Source organism: Argiope bruennichi, chromosome 9, assembly GCF_947563725.1.
Source record: "Argiope bruennichi chromosome 9, qqArgBrue1.1, whole genome shotgun sequence".
NCBI classification, from domain to species: Eukaryota; Metazoa; Arthropoda; class Arachnida; order Araneae; family Araneidae; genus Argiope; species Argiope bruennichi.
Genome location: NC_079159.1, coordinates 32,456,679 through 32,463,148, shown reverse-complemented (window position 1 = coordinate 32,463,148; position 6,470 = coordinate 32,456,679).

The following is a 6,470-nucleotide window of genomic DNA, read 5'->3' as shown; positions in this document are numbered from 1 at the left end:
GGGTGTAAGAATGAACATCACAAAAAGCGATTTTATAATTATAATTATAATTTATTAAAAATTAAGCGAAATATTGGCGTTTTTTTTTATAACTTCGGAAAACACTTTAACATAAAACTGATTTTTAAATAATCTTAATTCAAAAATTATCTTTAAAACGACATTAAATTTTTTCCGTGGAATTTGTTTATTTTCAAATAATTATCAAAAAAATACATTAAGAATATTTTCCAAAAGTAAGATCTTACCTGAACAAATTTGGTGTGAATGATAAAAATTATCTTTTATTAACGTGTTGTCACCTAAATTAAATGAATAAGTTAACTTTCAATACAAAGTAAACGTAGAAAATATTAATTTTTAGAACATGCTAGTATGAAATGAAAAAAAAAAAAAAAAATTGAAACATAATAAAGGGTTGTTATAATTAAACTTCCCCTATAAACAACATCCTACAACACAAACGGGTGACGGGATTGCAACGAAATCTGTTATATAGACTATACACGAGATGCGCTCACGAAATTTCGGGAAAAAAAATTAGTTCCAGAATGTCCGCCAGAGGGCGCCATTTCCGGGAAAACATTAATTTTAACACAATAAACGACCAAAATGGAATACAGAAACAATATTAACATTCCAGAACAAGAATGATGATTAATAAAATGTAAAACCGGGAAAAGCTGTCAGTTCTAGAAAAAAAAAAAAAAAAATGTTGAGATTTGCATGCTTGCGAAGAAGAGGAAGCTTTATGCAAAACTGGTTAGAATAAGAAACGTTTGCAGTCGTTGTCATGTTTTATGTCGGTGTTTCCTGCTGTAATGATGACGGTATCTTGTTGGAACATTGAATGACTTCAAGAACTACGTAACACTTCAACTGATCAGTTACTATTTGCAGTTGAACATTGTCCATCGACTTGAAATTTCGCAGGTGAATGAGGGTGGTCATTTGGAGCACTTTTCCCTACATTATTCTGGACACGATTAACAGCTGTATCCTCTTGTGCAATTTCGTCCTAATCTGTTCTTGTTTCTGCAAATTGAACTTTTTTCTTTCTTTTTTCTCCAACAGCCTACTGTTATTTCCCCCTTACTTTACTTAGCCTTTAAGCTTCATCCCAAACTCGAAAAAGTTACTTTGAATGCGGGCATTCAGTGAGAGAAACTAGAAGATGCTTTCCCCTTCTTTTAAAGGTGTTTGTTGAAAATAACCTCTTCGATTTCAACCACCCGTAGAGTTAATGGGTCATCGGTCCCCACCGTAGTAAGCGGGTTCCCTTTTTTTTTTTGTGGTTTCGGCTCGTCCGAACCCTAGAGAAAGTTTTTAATCTCAGTTTTATTTTATTTTATTCCCTGAAAATTATTCCAGCGATTCTGTAGGAGAAATTGCAATAATAAATAAATTGCAAATACGATATCTACTGAATAGTTTAGTACATTAAACAATAATTTTAAAATTTTTCAATTATATTTAAAATTAAATCAATTTCTCAAGCAACATCTTTAAAAGGTTTTATAATATTATATTGCTCCCATAGAAATCGAATATAATTTTTATTCCTAACATAGTTTGAACGGTTTTTAATATAATTACTAGTAACGTTTTCCTATTCTATTGTCGATTCTTACAATTTATAGTAGTGATTTTTTTTTTTTTTTTTTGCTGAGAATTTCAATTACTCTTTGCAGTGTAGTATTTTTGAAAACTATAAAACTCAATTTTGAAGACAATAAATACCTGAATTATAACGAAAAATTATTTTTCTGCAGAAAAGTTTACTAATACGTAGGTAATCACCAGATTAAAGACAATTGATTTTTAAAAAGTAAGATTAGATATGGTTTACTTAGAATTCGATAAATAAGATTACATTGCGCTAATATTACGTTGAAAGTATATATGCCCAATGCCTCCAGTAAAAGGGGGAGGGGTAAGCATGAAGACAAAACAACGTGTTTTGTCACTTTTAAATGTAAAATATAATGACAGAGTGAAAAAAAAAAACCGAGGTTCCATTTAGTTTTTCTGCATCATTTGTGACGAATGGGAGCGAAGAAGTAACAATTTGTCTAGGGTGCCGATTACCTTCATAATACTATTCCGTCAGAAATTCTTTTTGTTCAAATGATTAGTGAATTCTTTCAAGTAAATTCTTGGTTCAAATATTTAGACAAATAGATAGGCCCAACTATAACCATATATTATTATAAAGTTACAAAATAATATTAAGGAATTTTAAAAGTTAAAAAAATTAAGGAACAGGGGTAAAGACGAAAGTTTTCAACGAGTATTTCCCACAAATGAAATTATGCAAACTCATTCCATACCTCTTAGGAATATTACTTTAAAAAAATGCCGCCAAAGCAGGGTTCACAAGACTCATTAGCGCCAACAAGTGATAATAACAACTGCTGGACGAAATCTCCTGACCCTAAGGGGTGCGACACAAAAGGGAAGCGATTTTACGAGGTAATTAGGGTTCAGCTGGAAAGTTCAAGTGGGGGAACGAAATTCAAACTCGTTACTGGTACAACTGTTGTACCGCGCCGTAAGGAAAGGTAAAAATAAATCTGGTACAACTGTTGTACCAGCCGTAAGCTAAAGGTTAATGTGGTTCGATGACGAGATGATCAGAAACTAGTCAATAAATGTTAATATTGTTTCTGTATTCCGTTTTGATCGTTTGTCGAGTTAATTTAATGTTTTTCCTGAAAAAAGCGCCCTTTAGTAGACATTTTGGAACTTTTTTTTTTTTTTTTTTTTTGAAATTCCTTGAGCGCATCTCATGTATAGCCTATACACCAAATTTCGTTGCAAGCCGTTCACCCGTTTGAGTTGTAGGATGCTGTTTAGGGGGAGTTTAACTGTAACCACCCTGTATATCTAAAAAAAATAACTAAAAAAAAAAAAGATTTCAGTGATTGTTTAAAATATTCATATTCTATTCTTCGTTTAATTCTTAACTATTTATTGGAAATTTATTATATATATCAGATATCCACACTAATGGAGACTCAGCAGCTACTTTTTAAACTTTTTAGAGCTAATATCTTTCTTTTTCTATTAGAAAAAAAAAAAAAAATGTTTGAAAATATTGATATTCAAAGTTTTACAACTAGTTAGATAGCAGAAAATTTAAGCACTTTTTAATTTAAAATCAAAGTATAACATCCCTTTTTTTAATAATATTCATAAGAACAGAAGACCAGCTGTACATTTCTTCATTGGCACAAAAAATATTTCTGCCATGTAAAGCATTTTCTATATTTCAAAGCATATAATAATCTCGAACAGATTAAAAATTAACAATTGGCTGGTATATTAAATCTTTTAGGAAAATGGTGATTTGAAAAAAAAAAATTAAAAGCTTTCAAGTAACAGGAAGCAAATTTTAAAGAGAAATATATTAAATGAGGATTTAAAACATAGTTTGAATAACTTTAGAAAATGCATTTCAAAACAAAAAATATCAACATATGTAGACACTCGCAACATATTAGTGTTAATCAAATGTGTGTTTTGAAATATTTTTTCAAAATTTATTAAAATGTTTTTCAAAATGCAGTAGTGTATAAATAAAACAGCCAAGAATTTCTTACTGATAGCATTTATTTTCAGGAGTTGAAAGGGTGTGCATTTAATTATTTTTTCAGAATATCGCTATAAAATTTTCACTCTTCATAATAATGCCGAATTTTGAAATTTTAATATCTTATTTACAGATAAGTTAATGGTGAAGCTTTTGCTTCAAGGACTTGTCCTGATTCATTTGTATTTTTTATAAATAGTTTAAGACAACAGATAGTAGAAAAAAAATACTAACCTTTAAATAAATCTTTGCAAATATTCATGAATAGGAACCCTTGGCAATCCATTGGTTCGGCGAGAAAAAAATTACTAAAAATTTCAATTAGATATTTTGTCTAAATTCCTCTTAATAATTTCTTCAGTAAAATACTTTCAAGCTTCAAATTTTGATATATACATCTGGTATTATTTTAGAAACTTTAAACAGCTTTGCACATTGCACTTACATTTTTTAAAAACCTTATCAACATCGTTATACATCTAATTACATTAAATGCATGAGCAATAATATTTGAAAATGGGCGCTATTTTAGAATTTTTCAGTGTTTCTTGATATTGAAGCTAATTCTTAGTTATAAATACATAAAAATTTCAAAGATTTTATTAAAATCAAGTCTTTTATTGGAAAATAAAACGAGATAAAATATTAATAGCAACAATCGAAAAGTGTTGAGTTTCAGTGCAGAACCTTAGTGCGGAACAGTTTGAAAATTCAAGTCATATAGAATGCGTGGCCTTCGAGTAAAGCCATTGTATCATGATCCATTTCAGGTCGTCGTCAGAGTCGATCTAACTGACGAGGAAATTTTTCATTTGCTGAAAATTTTAGGGTTCTACAGTAGACTCCCGATTATCCGCGGTGCGGATTATCCGCGCCTGCCGCACAAAGTTTTTTTTTTTTTTGACTGATTTTTTTAAAAAGGTGTAGTTTTACAGTTATGCTTTTGTAATTACGTAATACATTACAGTATTAAAACAGTACATATGTATTAATTTTTCTGTGTATCCTTGACGCCTCTCGTAAATACAAAGCACTTTTCTGTTTTCATTAACAAAATGCATTTTAGATTAGTTTTGAGTGATATACTAAAATATTAAGAGTTAGTTAAATATTTCCTGTTGTTTATTTTACGTTTTATTGCACATAAAACGATTTTTCAAAGTTGGAATGACTGTTTTCTCTTTTGATATACCCGGTTTTAGCTTTTTTCGGATTATCCGCGATTTTTGTTATCCGCGGCGGCCGCGCCACCCAATTCCGCGGATAATCGGGAGTGTACTGTACTTTTCGACAAATTCCGATATTAATTCACCCTAGTTCGGGCAAAACTGCAAAGATTCGATTGGCAAATTTTGGTATGTAGCTTGGACATGAAATCCTCAGGTTTTCTTTTATTTGGACTCATAAAAAGTTCATCTCTGGTGAAGACTTCAAACAGGCAGTTTTACATCGTCTCTACTCGCAGCTGATGCTATGCCATGAAACTTGGATTTCCAGTTGATCAAGTAATAGGAAAAATCCTCTAAATAAATGTCAGTTATGTCGGAAAGTAGCAAATTAGCAATTCTTTCATTTTCGTCTCATATTGACATTCATTGTATTTTTCATTATTATATTCAATATTATGTACATTACTTATCGATGCACCTTTTTACAAATCAAGCAATATTACTTATCAGTTAGCAAAAAATAGCAAAGATAAGAGTTTAAGAAAATACAATTAAAGAAAAAATAAATGATCTTATCTGAACTTCTTGTTTTAGTTTTTGATTACTTAGATTAACGTCCAGGTTTCAAGAATTCAGAGAGCTATTTAGTCAGTAATGGCGTATTTTTTAGCCTTAGTTCCAGAACAAGGGTAATCGGACATCACCGTTTCATACAAATTTCAACAGTCTCCCACCGACTTTTGCTTGGTCTAGATGTATTTAGCATGCATTGCATGACTCTCATAACTTTATGGCTAACTTTCAACTTCAACCTCAGACAGACGTGTGCATTTGGTGAGAGAGGGAGACAAGGATGGATCTCAAGCGTGTGTCGTCACCAAAAACGTATGATTGTATTGAACTGTAAGAGTAAATATAGAAATAACATATACACACGCACGCATACGCTCACTACACACGCACGCATACGCTCACTACACACGCACGCATACTACACGCGCGCGCACATGCACACGCACACGCGCACACACGCACGCACGCACACGCGCACGCACGCACGAAAACTTAGGAATACCATAATCACTTCCCCTATTGAATCAATACACATTTCGAAAGGAAAGATTCACGAAACCGGAATGTTATGTAATCCGGTTTCAACCGGAGTGTTATGTAATTGTAAATTTGAAGTTCACATAATATGTATCGTACATTTTATGGGACTTTTTTTTCATTTAATTCATTGATAAAGAGTACTAGTAGTGGCCTTGTATTATTTCCTATCCCAAGACTTTTACTAAAATTACTTTTTCCTACATGTTTGATCTAAAGATCAATTTTGTAAACAACTTTCTGGAACACTCTTCATTTAACTCTACTTATTCGTGAGTTATATATTAAACGGAAGGAAGGATATAAAAGTTAACTTGAAAGATTGCTGTCTAGAATTCACTTTAGATATATATTTTAAAGATAATATATTTTTATAAATATTAATTTCCCTAGCTTGATTCATTTTTCGACTATCATGATTTTACATAAACAGTTCGATATATAGATATCGCAACTTGTCTGCTCCGCCTCGCCACTTAGGCATAAGGATCAAATCTGACAGTCCGGATTGCTATTGGCGGGAACTAAGGTGAAGTCCTAATGACTATCACCGACCACAGTTCAACCCTTCCTGCGTGAAGCAGTTTCCTCATCGACTA